This window comes from Staurois parvus, unplaced genomic scaffold (genome assembly GCF_062004578.1).
Source record: "Staurois parvus isolate SC_StPar_1 unplaced genomic scaffold, SC_StPar_1.0 ptg000318l, whole genome shotgun sequence".
NCBI lineage: Eukaryota > Metazoa > Chordata > Amphibia > Anura > Ranidae > Staurois > Staurois parvus.
The window spans coordinates 3,742,821-3,760,424 of NW_028318114.1; the positions used below are offsets into that span (position 1 = coordinate 3,742,821).

At 39.7% G+C, this 17,604-nt stretch overlaps 1 pseudogene; it reads right to left on the reverse strand.

Moving 5' to 3' along the window:
• LOC149457497 (potassium channel subfamily T member 2-like) overlaps positions 1-15,008 on the reverse strand; it is a 1,031,266-nt pseudogene extending 1,016,258 nt beyond the window's left edge.
• Positions 15,009-17,604: the final 2,596 nt, after the last annotated feature.

Sequence of the window (17,604 nt, forward strand, 5' to 3'; positions counted from 1 at the left end):
TTGCCGTGGATATCCGGTTTACAATGATATCCACCACAGGGCGACGCCATTTTGTTGGCAGTTTTCAGATGTATATCAATGCAAGTCAGTGTGAATCATACTCTGACCTACAGGAAATGTCTCTTATAGGGTGGCGCCATTTTATTGGTAGTGCAGGCATACATAAACAGTATACATCAGTAAGGTCAGGTAATTTAGAGATAAAACTCATATCTAAATACGATAAAGTTATCTTTTAAAAAATTCTTACAATGAGTATAGATGAACCCAAAAAATAAAGAACTGGGGCAATCTATAAAACAACGTAATAGGACTATCCTGAACAGTACATGGTCAGATACAGATAAAATACAGGTAATAACAGAGTTCAATTAATATCTCATAATGTTATCAATGTACAGGTAAAATATATGTATATACATATAACATAAATCATAAAATAAATAATCACTTGTTAAAAAGGATAAAAGTCGATCAATCCCAAAAATCGACATACTCAAAATAGTATAGCAAAGATGGATATAAAATCTTGCTAAAATGAATTAACTATGACACTAACAGCAAATATAAAGGGAGAAATAATAAAATAGATAATATATTACTCAATGAGTCGGTATAGCTGGGTACAAGCAACATTTAATAATAAATCAGCTATTCTCTATAAAACAGTTTAAGTCAAAGTCAACGTTAAGCCCATTAGGGTACAGAGAGCCGAGCTCATATATCCACTTAGATTCCAATTGCGACACTATTCTCTTGCTATTAGATCCTCTCCAATGGGCATTAGCAATACCAATACCCATAAAACTCAATAGAGATGGATCATTATTGTGTCGTTTTTTGAAGTGGTGTGATAGGGAATGATCTTTAAATCCCTTTTTTATATTAGATACATGTTCCCTGAGTCTATCCTTTAAACATCTAATGGTGCGTCCCACGTACTGTAATTTACATGGGCATTGAAGAAGGTAGACCACGTTTTTGCTGGTACATGTAATACAATCGTCTATACGATATGTCGTCCCTTTTACAGTGGAACTAAACAATTGGCTTCTTCTAGTGAACTTACTACATTTGCAGATGATACATTTTTTACAGGGAAAAAAACCTTTTAGGTCTGAAAACATTGTGATATTATTAGGAGGGTTTATTATATTAGGGGATATGATGTTCCTAAGTGAAGTGGCCTTTCTAAAGGTAATTTCTGGTTTCTCCGGTAGTAAGTGATTTAACACAGGGTCCAATTTTAAAATTTTCCAATTCTTTTTAATAATTCGAGTTATAGCTTTATGCTGTATCGAATATCCTGTGATAAATGGACAAACTCGACTCGTTCTCTGTGTAGTGTTATTGGCGAGCATGGTGTCTCTATTCGATCTACCTACATCATCAATAACTTGGTCCAATATTGTTTCTTCATACCCCTTTTCTAAAAATTTAGCTTTAATCATTGACGCTTGCTCTTGATAAACAGTCATAGTGGTGCAATTGCGTCTAATTCTAGAGAATTGGCCTTTAGGAATGTTCCGCAACCAGACAGGATGGTGACAGCTGTCCGTCGGAATGTAACTATTCCTATCTGTAGGTTTGAAATAGGTTTCTGTGACAATCCTACCCTCAAAGTTGATCAAAGTCAAATCCAAGAAATTAATGCTCACTTTACTATAATTAAAAGTTAATTCAATATTCTGCGTATTAAAATTAAGCGTGGTAAAAAAATTAAGAAGGGACTGTTCCTCTCCATTCCATATGAGGAGGACGTCATCTATATAGCGCCTATAAAAGGCTAGCTCAGGCCAATCTCTAGCATAGATGACGTCCTCCTCCCATCTGGCCATAAAAAGATTTGCCAGACTGGGGGCAAACTTTGCCCCCATTGCAACACCCTTTTTCTGAAGAAAAAACTGATGGTTAAACCAAAAATAGTTTTTGGTCATAGCAAAATTGAGAAGGGTTAAGATAAATTCCTTTTGTAAACCAGTCATATCAGGAAAATTACTTAAAAAGAATCCAACCGCCTCTAACCCATCGGAATGTTTAATACTGGTGTATAAAGAGGTGACATCTGCTGTTACAAGAAAAGTGGATGCACCCGTAGATATAGTATTAATATCATGGAGCACCTGTTTGGTGTCCTTCAAGTAGGCCGGGGTACTGGCAACTAGTGGCTGTAGAAAATGATCTATATACTCGCCAATTCTCGAGCAGAGAGATCCTATGCCACTAATAATGGGCCTACCTGGTGGATGGAGTGGATTCTTATGTAATTTCGGAAGAATATACATAATTGGAAGTTTAGGTGCCGTCGGGCACAAGAAAAGTTTTTCTTTCTTGGTAATGATGTGGTCATCATACCCTTTTTGGATAACAGCCTTAAGCGATTTTTTATATTGACCCAACGGGTTTTTTGATAATAATAAGTATGTTTCCTTGTCCTCTAAAATATTATACACTTCTTTGACATAGTCCGACTTATTTAATAGTACCACTCCTCCCCCTTTGTCTGCCGGACGTACAACCAAATCTTTCCTTTTTAATAGAGATGTAATGGCTTTTTTAGAAGGGTCATGTTTATTAACTGGTTTAGATCTAATAGCATCTAGATCCTTAAATACCATATCTCTAAAGGTATTAATATACGAGTTGGTCTGAGGCGGAGGGTTAAAGGTAGAGGCATTCCTCAGATTAGAATTAATCCCTGAAATGTTAGTCATAATAGGTATCGGTGGTTTAGCATGAAAATACTTCTTAAGTGATAGTTGTCTCACATATTTTCTAATATCTATATAAGTCTGAAACTTATTTAGAGGTGCTTTAGGAGCATATTTGAGACCCTTATTTAAAAGGTTTAATTCCTGTACGGTAAGGGTAGTCCCGCTTAAATTAAAAATACCACCTTCGCTTACAGTTTTCGTTTCTTTGGGTTTGTGGACCCTTTTACCTCCCCTTTTCCCTCTTCGGTGGCACTTCTCTTTTGTGCCTGATTCCCTCCTAAAAAACCACCCGGTATATAGTTTCTGTCAGGTGGGTTATTATAACCATTCTGCGTATTAGGTGTCCTATTATCATTTCGATAATAGGGCGGAGGAGGTCTATAATCAGGATTTCTCCAATAAGGATTTCCACCTTCGTTATGCCTAGGTGAGGCATATTGGGGTCTATAGTATTGCTGTTTCTGATATGGTTTACGACCCGAATGATTTCTGGGTTGGGTATTAGGATAAGGTGGACCAGGATACCAATTAAGATTCCGTACACCAACATCATCATGCCTGTAAAGTGGATCATACGAATTATAGGTGGGTACATTATATACATAATCTGTGTCAGACCTTTGTTGACTATAAGTCCTAGGTGCTTGTTTAGAATGTCCTTTTGACTTCCGAGATGATCTCTGTGGTTTAGGGGTCTGATAGGTATTGTTAGTTATAGTGGCTGCTGATGTTAGCGGAGTATCATCATGTGCTGTTTGCCATTTAAAAACAAGTTGGTCATTATAATCTTTTAGATCTCTGCAATATTTTTTACGTTTTTTAACCCTTTGTTCCTTTTCAAGGTTTTCCATGTAAGACTTTAATTTATTAGATTCGACCTTATAGTTCTCCCCATCCATATAAGGGGTGAGTTTATCTCGAATTTTATTAATCTCTGTATCCAGATATTGAAGTTTCTTTTTCTTTCTTAGAATCAAAAACCTCAAAAGATCCACCCCTGCTTTATTAAAATACTGGTACCATTCAACACTCCCGTTAATGTCTTCGTATTCAGGGGGAATCTCCCACCGCAAGGACCTCGGAACCATATTTTCCTTAATATATTTATCTAAAAAGGATATGTCCCATAAAGTCCTAATCTCGGCTGAGGCTAAATTATGCAAATGACCAAAGATACTTGAAAAGTCATCTGTATCATGTTCGACAGTAAATACATCCTCAGAGATACGTACTCGTGAAGATCTAATTTCGAAAATATCAGCCATAATCAAATGGACTACTGGATAGCAGCTACTAGCAAAAACTGGTATAGGTACAGAAATATAAAATAATTAAATAAAAGCGAGCGCTATCCGGAAATCTGAAAGCAGCTAGAACACCAAAAGGTAACCAAGAGAAAACCTTCAAATAAAATACATAAACATATATATATGAAGACCATATATAAGGTGCAGCGCTATAATAACATATAAAACACAAAAGTGCCAATATCAAATCACACTGCGGTGAAGTTAGATGAGATGAATAATAGTCTTAAAATAAATCAGAAGTGGGGATCCAAACGATCCTAATAGGTGCGTGGGATAAGATTCTGTGCAGCACACGGTGACTCTGAGGTAAGAATTACGCACTCACCAGAAGTGCGTCAAAAAAACGCATGTGGGTTTTATCCTGTAATATCAGAAAACGATCATCCGTTGCCAAGATAGAGATAGAATCCTACACCTTCCAGATCGTCCCTTGGGTATGTGCTTCAAATTTCATAAGCGCATCTCAGGCATATCACCATCCGGGGTCCCCTTTTAAGGCAGATTCTGCAAGTGGGGACTCTCATAGAAGAGAGCCCAATAAGGGACACCACATAGTGTAATACCGTATGAGCTAGGTTTATTGAAGATGCAGCATGAAAATGAATACAAAGCAGTAAAATAGAATAGAACACTGACCAGATACTGTAAAGGATGACCACCAGCGGTGGTCAGACGTCCAGATAATGCAGCCCCCCTGACGCGTTTCGTGCAGTGCACGTTATCAAAGGGTCCTGGGCTTGCATAGGGGGACGCCAAACCAGCAGTATATATGCCCAAAACTTTGTGGAAAAGGCGCCAGCGATTATCGCGGCGGCCATTTTCCCGATTCCCCCTGAATACGAAGACATTAACGGGAGTGTTGAATGGTACCAGTATTTTAATAAAGCAGGGGTGGATCTTTTGAGGTTTTTGATTCTAAGAAAGAAAAAGAAACTTCAATATCTGGATACAGAGATTAATAAAATTCGAGATAAACTCACCCCTTATATGGATGGGGAGAACTATAAGGTCGAATCTAATAAATTAAAGTCTTACATGGAAAACCTTGAAAAGGAACAAAGGGTTAAAAAACGTAAAAAATATTGCAGAGATCTAAAAGATTATAATGACCAACTTGTTTTTAAATGGCAAACAGCACATGATGATACTCCGCTAACATCAGCAGCCACTATAACTAACAATACCTATCAGACCCCTAAACCACAGAGATCATCTCGGAAGTCAAAAGGACATTCTAAACAAGCACCTAGGACTTATAGTCAACAAAGGTCTGACACAGATTATGTATATAATGTACCCACCTATAATTCGTATGATCCACTTTACAGGCATGATGATGTTGGTGTACGGAATCTTAATTGGTATCCTGGTCCACCTTATCCTAATACCCAACCCAGAAATCATTCGGGTCGTAAACCATATCAGAAACAGCAATACTATAGACCCCAATATGCCTCACCTAGGCATAACGAAGGTGGAAATCCTTATTGGAGAAATCCTGATTATAGACCTCCTCCGCCCTATTATCGAAATGATAATAGGACACCTAATACGCAGAATGGTTATAATAACCCACCTGACAGAAACTATATACCGGGTGGTTTTTTAGGAGGGAATCAGGCACAAAAGAGAAGTGCCACCGAAGAGGGAAAAGGGGAGGTAAAAGGGTCCACAAACCCAAAGAAACGAAAACTGTAAGCGAAGGTGGTATTTTTAATTTAAGCGGGACTACCCTTACCGTACAGGAATTAAACCTTTTAAATAAGGGTCTCAAATATGCTCCTAAAGCACCTCTAAATAAGTTTCAGACTTATATAGATATTAGAAAATATGTGAGACAACTATCACTTAAGAAGTATTTTCATGCTAAACCACCGATACCTATTATGACTAACATTTCAGGGATTAATTCTAATCTGAGGAATGCCTCTACCTTTAACCCTCCGCCTCAGACCAACTCGTATATTAATACCTTTAGAGATATGGTATTTAAGGATCTAGATGCTATTAGATCTAAACCAGTTAATAAACATGACCCTTCTAAAAAAGCCATTACATCTCTATTAAAAAGGAAAGATTTGGTTGTACGTCCGGCAGACAAAGGGGGAGGAGTGGTACTATTAAATAAGTCGGACTATGTCAAAGAAGTGTATAATATTTTAGAGGACAAGGAAACATACTTATTATTATCAAAAAACCCGTTGGGTCAATATAAAAAATCGCTTAAGGCTGTTATCCAAAAAGGGTATGATGACCACATCATTACCAAGAAAGAAAAACTTTTCTTGTGCCCGACGGCACCTAAACTTCCAATTATGTATATTCTTCCGAAATTACATAAGAATCCACTCCATCCACCAGGTAGGCCCATTATTAGTGGCATAGGATCTCTCTGCTCGAGAATTGGCGAGTATATAGATCATTTTCTACAGCCACTAGTTGCCAGTACCCCGGCCTACTTGAAGGACACCAAACAGGTGCTCCATGATATTAATACTATATCTACGGGTGCATCCACTTTTCTTGTAACAGCAGATGTCACCTCTTTATACACCAGTATTAAACATTCCGATGGGTTAGAGGCGGTTGGATTCTTTTTAAGTAATTTTCCTGATATGACTGGTTTACAAAAGGAATTTATCTTAACCCTTCTCAATTTTGCTATGACCAAAAACTATTTTTGGTTTAACCATCAGTTTTTTCTTCAGAAAAAGGGTGTTGCAATGGGGGCAAAGTTTGCCCCCAGTCTGGCAAATCTTTTTATGGCCAGATGGGAGGAGGACGTCATCTATGCTAGAGATTGGCCTGAGCTAGCCTTTTATAGGCGCTATATAGATGACGTCCTCCTCATATGGAATGGAGAGGAACAGTCCCTTCTTAATTTTTTTACCACGCTTAATTTTAATACGCAGAATATTGAATTAACTTTTAATTATAGTAAAGTGAGCATTAATTTCTTGGATTTGACTTTGATCAACTTTGAGGGTAGGATTGTCACAGAAACCTATTTCAAACCTACAGATAGGAATAGTTACATTCCGACGGACAGCTGTCACCATCCTGTCTGGTTGCGGAACATTCCTAAAGGCCAATTCTCTAGAATTAGACGCAATTGCACCACTATGACTGTTTATCAAGAGCAAGCGTCAATGATTAAAGCTAAATTTTTAGAAAAGGGGTATGAAGAAACAATATTGGACCAAGTTATTGATGATGTAGGTAGATCGAATAGAGACACCATGCTCGCCAATAACACTACACAGAGAACGAGTCGAGTTTGTCCATTTATCACAGGATATTCGATACAGCATAAAGCTATAACTCGAATTATTAAAAAGAATTGGAAAATTTTAAAATTGGACCCTGTGTTAAATCACTTACTACCGGAGAAACCAGAAATTACCTTTAGAAAGGCCACTTCACTTAGGAACATCATATCCCCTAATATAATAAACCCTCCTAATAATATCACAATGTTTTCAGACCTAAAAGGTTTTTTTCCCTGTAAAAAATGTATCATCTGCAAATGTAGTAAGTTCACTAGAAGAAGCCAATTGTTTAGTTCCACTGTAAAAGGGACGACATATCGTATAGACGATTGTATTACATGTACCAGCAAAAACGTGGTCTACCTTCTTCAATGCCCATGTAAATTACAGTACGTGGGACGCACCATTAGATGTTTAAAGGATAGACTCAGGGAACATGTATCTAATATAAAAAAGGGATTTAAAGATCATTGCCTATCACACCACTTCAAAAAACGACACAATAATGATCCATCTCTATTGAGTTTTATGGGTATTGGTATTGCTAATGCCCATTGGAGAGGATCTAATAGCAAGAGAATAGTGTCGCAATTGGAATCTAAGTGGATATATGAGCTCGGCTCTCTGTACCCTAATGGGCTTAACGTTGACTTTGACTTAAACTGTTTTATAGAGAATAGCTGATTTATTATTAAATGTTGCTTGTACCCAGCTATACCGACTCATTGAGTAATATATTATCTATTTTATTATTTCTCCCTTTATATTTGCTGTTAGTGTCATAGTTAATTCATTTTAGCAAGATTTTATATCCATCTTTGCTATACTATTTTGAGTATGTCGATTTTTGGGATTGATCGACTTTTATCCTTTTTAACAAGTGATTATTTATTTTATGATTTATGTTATATGTATATACATATATTTTACCTGTACATTGATAACATTATGAGATATTAATTGAACTCTGTTATTACCTGTATTTTATCTGTATCTGACCATGTACTGTTCAGGATAGTCCTATTACGTTGTTTTATAGATTGCCCCAGTTCTTTATTTTTTGGGTTCATCTATACTCATTGTAAGAATTTTTTAAAAGATAACTTTATCGTATTTAGATATGAGTTTTATCTCTAAATTACCTGACCTTACTGATGTATACTGTTTATGTATGCCTGCACTACCAATAAAATGGCGCCACCCTATAAGAGACATTTCCTGTAGGTCAGAGTATGATTCACACTGACTTGCATTGATATACATCTGAAAACTGCCAACAAAATGGCGTCGCCCTGTGGTGGATATCATTGTAAACCGGATATCCACGGCAAAATGGCGCCGGCGTTCCGCGCATGCGCCGATCGTCGGGAAAATGGCCGCCGCGATAATCGCTGGCGCCTTTTCCACAAAGTTTTGGGCATATATACTGCTGGTTTGGCGTCCCCCTATGCAAGCCCAGGACCCTTTGATAACGTGCACTGCACGAAACGCGTCAGGGGGGCTGCATTATCTGGACGTCTGACCACCGCTGGTGGTCATCCTTTACAGTATCTGGTCAGTGTTCTATTCTATTTTACTGCTTTGTATTCATTTTCATGCTGCATCTTCAATAAACCTAGCTCATACGGTATTACACTATGTGGTGTCCCTTATTGGGCTCTCTTCTATGAGAGTCCCCACTTGCAGAATCTGCCTTAAAAGGGGACCCCGGATGGTGATATGCCTGAGATGCGCTTATGAAATTTGAAGCACATACCCAAGGGACGATCTGGAAGGTGTAGGATTCTATCTCTATCTTGGCAACGGATGATCGTTTTCTGATATTACAGGATAAAACCCACATGCGTTTTTTTGACGCACTTCTGGTGAGTGCGTAATTCTTACCTCAGAGTCACCGTGTGCTGCACAGAATCTTATCCCACGCACCTATTAGGATCGTTTGGATCCCCACTTCTGATTTATTTTAAGACTATTATTCATCTCATCTAACTTCACCGCAGTGTGATTTGATATTGGCACTTTTGTGTTTTATATGTTATTATAGCGCTGCACCTTATATATGGTCTTCATATATATATGTTTATGTATTTTATTTGAAGGTTTTCTCTTGGTTACCTTTTGGTGTTCTAGCTGCTTTCAGATTTCCGGATAGCGCTCGCTTTTATTTAATTATTTTATATAGCCGTTCATGAATACTTAGTTTCCCAGCAAAAGGTCATGAAGTGGATTTCTTAAATTCCATAAAGGGTGTGCCAAGATTTGACTTAAAGGGGGTTGGTGTATGCTAAATACAGGGGATTTGAAGTTAGGCAATTATGAAAGGGAATAGACTGGTCAACCAATCAGAGATACGCTATAGAAATTAACGGAAGAGAGGCCAATAACTATTGACACGAGAGAGAGATAGGCTTTCTTTAGAACACCAGAGGAAGGGAATGGAACTTTTATGTCCAGTTCCATGGTAATTGTGGAATATATCCCTTGCACTTGTATCTAAATGTTTGTCTTATATCTTTTCTGTTTCACTGTTTGTATTTTGTAATATGTTCAAGCTTTCTTAATACTGTTTCTTTTATGTAATTATATAGATTGTTTGTGTTAGTTTAGACCTCCATCCAATCCACCAATAAATTTTGGTTGTTGTGTTAAACTGTTCACTTCTGGGTAAGAACTCTTCATCTACCAAATCATATCAGAGAAATATTATATTTCATAATCTATAGATTTGGTCAACAATCTCAACCGAGAATTCCCCCGGGGATGCCTTAACATTTTCTTGCCAAGGTCTGGCCTCACTGTCATTTTATTTTTTATTTATTTATCCGTGCCGAACACTCCTTTTATAATGGACAGCTACTGAGCCACACTTCTCTGGCCTCGACCATGCAAGACTTTTCTCTTTTGGATGTACATTCAAGTACAGCACTTCCTCTAGACCTACCTATCTAAACAAATGGAACCTCCCCCTCACCCCCTTTGAATCTATTTGCTCCAAGCCCCAACAACATCTGGTGTCAATTAATTACTCACTACTGTTCAGTACCCTTTTTCCAAACGTGCTTCCAGCTTGTCACTCCTGGGAAAAAGACCTAGCCATTAACCTGTCTGAAGCAGACTGAGAACATACCTATACCTAAACTCATAAAGGCTCCTTTAATGTTTTAACCCAGGAGAATGGGTATAAAATTTTAACGTGTTGGTACGGGACCACGTCGAAGATCTATCAGTAAAACTGTTTGGCCTCAAATCTTTGCTGGAGATGCGGTGCGGCAGTTGGATCCATGCCACATATCTGGTGGGACTATCCATCACTCCAGACCTTCTAAGTGGAAGTGCACCATATTACCTCCTCAGTCTCCATCCAACCCTTGACTATTCTCCGGCTCAATTTCTACTTCACCGGCTCAATTTCTACTTCACCACACTTCCCTCCCCAGCAAAATATATTTCTAGTCATTGGTCATGCACATGGTCAATGCATGTTTTCTGGGGTTCCACCCATGTATCATCTGTCAATGACTGTCTTTGTTGTCTCAGTAAAATAGCAGATATGGAGGAACTGATTCAACAACACAGGATAACTCTTCCAAATTTTCACGCATCTGGTCCTGTTGGAGCCATTTTCAAACTACTCCAGAATATCACAGACTCATGGGTGACCTTCCATAGTTGGCTACTTGGTGGAGAGCTCATGATAAGGGGAGTACTAGACTACCTCTCCATTGTCTTTGTAACTCTCAAAACTTGACCACCTCTCCTTGTGTGGGGGAGGGAGAATTCTAGGTGTAGGGCAGCCCAGTCTTTGGTACATCTCTCCCTCTTCCTTCACCCACCCCCTCATCTGCCCTGTATGCCCCATAGCCACAATTTGGCCAACTCCACATCACCCACTCCCCCTTCACCCCCACTTCCCCCTACTGCCTCCTCATCCCTCCCCCCCTTTTTTTTTCTTCCTCCCACCCACCTTCCTCCCTTTTTCCATAGGCAGCCACCCGTACGTTTGTCTTCTCTCTGTACCTTTTGTTTTTGTGCCTGCTCCCTTGCTTCTGTCTTCAGTGCTCACCTCTCCAACCTCTTTTGCTGGTGGTTCCCCCCTTTGGCCACCGGATATCCCCCAAACAGTTTGATGGCAAACAGCTCCTAATGCCTACCTTAATCGCATGCTTCACCAAACATTCACCTGAAATTCTGTCCTAATTAAATGGGGCCTCATCTTCCACCAATTAGGCCCTTATTGCATCAAGTTCGCAACTCACTTCTTGACGCTAGCCACGCAGCACACCCTACCCTTTCTATCTTTTAGGGACCTTAGAGCTACAGTCATGGCCGAAATTGTTGGCACCCTTGATATTTTTCCTGAAAATCAAGTATTTCACACAAAAAAGGTATTGCATTAACACATGTTTTGCTATACACATGTTTATTCCCTTTGTATGTATTGGAACAAATATAAAACAGAGGCAGAAAAGCAAATATGACATAATGTCACACAAAACCCCAAAAATGGGCTGGACAAAAGTATTGGCACCCTTAACTTAATATTTGGTTGCACACCCTTTGGAAAACATAACTGAAATCAGTCGCTTCCTATAACCATCAATAAGCTTCTGACACCTCTCACCCGGAATTTTGGACCACTCTTCCTTTGCAAACAGCTCCAGGTCTCTCTTATTGGAAGGACACCTTTTCCCAACAGCAATTTTAAGATCTCTCCACAGGTGTTCAATGGGATTTAGATCTGGGCTCATTGCTGGCCACTTCAGAACTCTCCAGCGCTTCTTTGCCATCCATTTCTGAGTGCTTTTTGACGTATGTTTGGGGTCATTGTCCTGCTGGAAGACCCAGGATCTTGGACGCAAACCCAGCTTTCTGACACTGGGCCCTACAGTGCGACCCAAAATCCTTTGGTAATCCTCAGATTTCATGATGCCTTGCACACAGTCAAGGCACCCAGTGCCAGAGGCAGCAAAACAACCCCAAAACATCATTGAACCTCCACCATATTTTACCGTAGGTACTGTGTTTTGTTCTTTGTAGGCCTCATTCCGTTTTCGGTAAACAGTAGAATGATGTGCTTTACCGAAAAGCTCTATCTTGGTCTCATCTGTCCACAAGACGTTTTCCCAGAAGGCTTTTGGCTTACTCAAGTACATTTTGGCAAACTGTAGTCTTGCTTTTTTATGTCTCTGTGTCAGCAGTGGGGTCCTCCTGGGTCTCCTGCCATAGCGTTTCATTTCATTTAAATGTCGACGGATAGTTCGCGCTGACACTGATGCTCCCTGAGCCTGCAGGACAGCTTGAATGTCTTTGGAACATGTTTGGGGCTGCTTATCCACCATCCGGACTATTCTGCGTTGCAATCTTTCATCAATTTTCCTCATCCGTCCACGACCAGGGAGATTAGCTACAGTGCCATGGGTTGCAAACTTCTTGATAATGTTGCGCACTGTGGACAAAGGCAAATCTAGTTCTCTGGAGATGGACTTGTAACCTTGAGATTGTTGATATTTTGCCACAATTTTGGTTCTCAGGTCCTCAGACAGTTCTCGTCTCCTCTTTCTGTTGTCCATGCTTAGTGTGGCACAGACAGACACACAATGCAAAGGTTAAGTGAACGTCTCTCCTTTTTATCTGCTTTCAGGTGTGATTTCTATATTGCCCACACCTGTTACTTGCCCCAGGTGAGTTTACAGGAGCATCACATGCTTGTAACATTCTTATTTATCCGCAGTTGTGAAAGGGTGCCAATACTTTTGTCCAGCCCATTTTTGGAGGTTTGTGTGACATTATGTCGAATTTGCTTTCTTTCCTCCCTTTTTTTGTTTTGTCCCAATACACACAAAGGGAATAAACATGTGTATAGCAAAACATGTGTTAATGCAATACGTTTCGTGAGAAATACATGATTTCCTGGAGAAATATCAAGGGTGCCAACAATTTCGGCCATGACTGTATCTTGGTGGACAATAGCTAGTATTTAATTTAATCTGAGTGTGCCATTTAATACATATACTGTAGATGCTCCTGTGAGGTGGTAATGACTATCTCTTATGGGAATATTTTTCTATGCAAGTGTTTTGTATATATTTATGATTGTGTTGGATGTCATGACCCCTTGGGCCTCCTCTCTTTACTGTTTTTTTTTTTGTAATCTCCAATAATTTTTTTTTTTGTGGAAAAAAAAAGTAATGAAAGTCAGAGAGAAGTCCCTATATGCATATTATTTGTGGTGCATAAAGTTAAGTTTTAAACCCATAGGGGTAGGTGTGACAGTCAGGAAATTAAGATTTAGAAAGAGTGGTCAGCAGGTGTATGGATTTCAGATGAGCTCTGCAATTATAAAACCTAGAACAGACACCAAACAAATGAAGGAAAGACACATTAAACACCTCAATATGTATAAGATGAGTTATATTAATATGCTCCGTTTTAATTAAAAAAATAAAATTCTGAGTGCTCTGAATAAACTGTAGCCATGTGGTGTTGCTGCCAGAGGCAGAGCAGGTTGTGGTGCAGTCAGGCAGGGGAGCGTGGAGTTGGCGGAGGGCTTTTGTCTTGCTCTGTACACTGACTGTACCCAGGATTTTTCACCTTGCTGGCTACTGTCACACACGGAGCTGGTGAGAGACAATATCTGCGTGTGATTCTGCACCATTTTGCACACCGATTTTTCTTTCCCATGCAGACGAATGAGGGAGAAACACTTGAAGAAAGCTGTCCCAAGCAGTAATACACTATGTGGATTGTGTTTCTTTCCTCACTTATGAGCATATGAGCTTTTGACATCTGAGGAGGGTGCATTCCGTTTGCCCACTGGTCCGGCTGAATACTGTTCATGTTCATGTGATGACTGCCCATGCCATTTTATCTGAGGAGCTACTGGCTTGAGGGATCCAGAGGCGATCTACATTATGCTTTGTGGCCCTGTGGGGTCATAGAGTGGAGCATATGAGCTTTTGACATCTGAGGAGGGTGCATTCCGTTTTCCCACTGGTCCGGCTGAATACTGTTCATGTTCATGTGATGACTGCCCATGCCATTTTATCTAAGGAGCTACTGGCTTGAGGGATCCAGAGGTGATCTACATTATGCTTTGTGGCCCTGTGGGGTCATAGAGTAGAGGTGAGAGGCCATTGCAGCCAGACTGCCTGGGATCACGTTTGGAGTGTACTGTGATTCACCTGCACGTCTTAGAAATATGAACTGTGGACACTTTATTTTGCACTAAGCCACTGCTATTTGTCTGTTAAGGGTCACGGTCTCCTCCATATCCCCTTGTGGATTTGGGTCATCTGTTATTTTGCTTTGCTAAATATACATATATTTCTAGTATTTTATGTATATTATTTATGGATTAATATTTTTTATTTTTTATCTTTAGCGCTGCATCACTTTTATATGCATTTCCTTTATTTCCCCTTTTTTTTTTTGGTATGGGATAGATGCTGGCTGCTTCTTAGTTAAGTGTATTATTTATCGTAAGAGCGCAGGAGGATATATATTTATTTATTTGTGTAGCCATTTAGTTTCTGTGCTGCTTCCTGTACATTTTTTATACAAATCACACATACAAGAAAACTGACTTACCATGTAAAGAATAGACAAAGTAAGGTGGACATCACAATTAAAAATTGATTAAACATTGCAGATTGTGTTCTTCCCTGTATTGCTCTATGAAGATCATTCTGAAATATGACAATACACATGAGGATCATTATTTCATGCAACATCAGTTTTGACAACAGTACACCAACCTAATATTAATATTGTTAAATTTAATATTCTGCTGCAATCTTTGTAAGGATAATAATAATAATACATGAAAACTCAAACAATACCCCAGTAGGTATGCAGAGCTGTAAAACGTGTATCCTATATGCTGTGATCTATCTAAAATATTAATTGTAGTTGGGATTCCTACTTACATTGGTATACTTTTTTTAAAGGCAATGCCAATACATACAGTATATACTGGATAAATATATCCCCTGGATTCACTTTTCAATTTCTTGATAGATGAAGAAAAATTTATGAATATTAAGGCCTGGTTCACACCTGTGTGGATGGTTGCAGGTGTGGAATCACAGCTGTTTCTGTACCCACAACCACCCACAGCCAACTTGTACTGCTCTGTAGAGACGTGCAAGGCTTTCATTCATTCTTAATGTCACCCCCACGCATCTCAACTAGTGTTGGGCTACATGTTCGAGTCGAACCTAAGTTCCGGACAGCCGGTTGGCCAATATCTTAGTTAAGATCTTGTAATCAGAGTTCAATAAGGCAATGGGGCGATAGTTGTCTACAATAGAGTGGTCCTTGTTGGGTTTGGGGATAACCAAAATAAATGCGCGGGAGAACTCAGCCTGGGGTGTGACACCTTTGAAAAAATCTCAATAAAGAGAGAGGAGGTTGGGGGCCAGGATACCAATGAAGGACTTATAATAGGAATAGGGCAATCTGTCTGGTCCCGGAGTTTTACAGGAAGGGAGATGTTTAAGTGTGTCGAATAATTCCTCAGATATGATGTGAGCATTAAGGGCCGCAATGTCCGAGGGTGATAGTCTCGGTAGCGATAGGGGATCAAAAAAACTATCAAAAGATGAGTGTGTGAGGGGTGGATGAAGGTCTGGGGTCCAACAGTTTTAGAGATTCTTATAGAATGAGCCAAAAAGAGAGACCATGACATGGGGATCATAGGTAGGGTTTCCATTCAGTTGGATTAGTTGATCTGGCATCGTTGTGGGGGATTGTGCTTAAAGCCGATTGACTAGCATACGATGAGGTTTATTAGAAAATTTGTAGAATTTCTGTTTGACCCAAAGGAGGGATTGTGCAGACTTACTGGAATCGAGAACATTGATTAGTTCGCAAAGAGATGTCACCTTATGGAGATCAGAAATGGACGGTTTAGCCAATAGACGTCGTTCAGCCAGAGACAGTTGTAGAATTAGAGAAGCCTTGGCACTCGCCGAGGACTTTTTTAAACGGGAGCCCATAGAAATACAGAGTCCCCGAAATACCGCCTTATGGGCCTCCCACATGGTCGAGGTAGAAGCTACAGAGCCAACATTGTGACTAAAATACATATCAAGTCCCCGAGAAAGTTTGTCCCAAAGATGTTCCGTGGATAGAAAGGTCTCGTTGAGGTGCCAGTGACATGTTTTCGGCATAACGGTAGGGAAGAAAGGGTTCAAAGTTAAGGAGGCATGGTCAGACCATGTAATAGGGTTGATTTCAGAGGCGACCAGGAGAGAAAGCAATGGGGCGGAGATAAAGAAATGATCCAGGTGGGAGAAACTAAGATGGGGGGGTGGAGTAGAAAGTAAACTGTTTATCGAGAGGGTGTCTAATCCGTCAAGCGTCGAGGAGACATTGCTGTCTTATCAGTCTGCGAAAAGATTTTGAAGAGGAGCACTGCCACTTCGAGGGTGTGGACTCGAAGAGAACTTTCCTGTCATTATGAGGGGGAAAAAATTAAATTAAAATCACCCCCAACAATCACATGAGTTGAAGTGGAACCTAAGTTGGCAAGTGTTTGGGAAAGGAATTGCAATTGACCCGTATTCGGGGCGTATAAATTCAACAAAACAAGGGGAGTGTCACCAAGCATACATTCCAAAATAATGAAACAACCTCGTTGGTCGACTTTGGAGGCGACAACTGTAAGCAGTGTGTCCTGATTAGAATTGTCACCCCAGCCTTCCCAGAGGGATCAAAGGCCAAGTAGGCTTGGGAAAAAAATCTTAAGGCAAAACGAAAGGAGCCAGTTGATTTGAAATGGGTCTCCTGGACAAAAATAATGTCTGCTCCTGAGGATCGAAATTCCCTCAAAGCCACCCACCATTTTTGGATGGAGTTAAGGCCCTTAACATTATATGACAAAAAACCTTAAAGCCATCATAAAATAATAATGGATAAAGCATGTGTACCAGCAGAAAAAATAAATGAAATACCATCGATGAAACAGAATAGAAAACAGAGGACATTAAAATAACACAAAAAATAGAAATTACAGTGTGAGACATAGATATCCGTAAGGATATATACTTGGGAGCAACAACTAGACCCAAGTTGTCTAGGTCAATGGCTAGACGAAATCGGGGGCAACACGACATCCGACACATCAGGAAGGTCGTCAAACCAGAGAAAAACAAAAGGAAAAAATGCACCCAACAAGGGTTTAGCCGGCCAAAGAAACCATGTAGAAACCTTGTAAAGATCAGGGGGGAAGGATCAGTACCGGAATTACCACAGGGGGTCACCCCAGAAGAACATCAGGTAGGCGGATCGCTTGATTGAGGAGGACGTGGA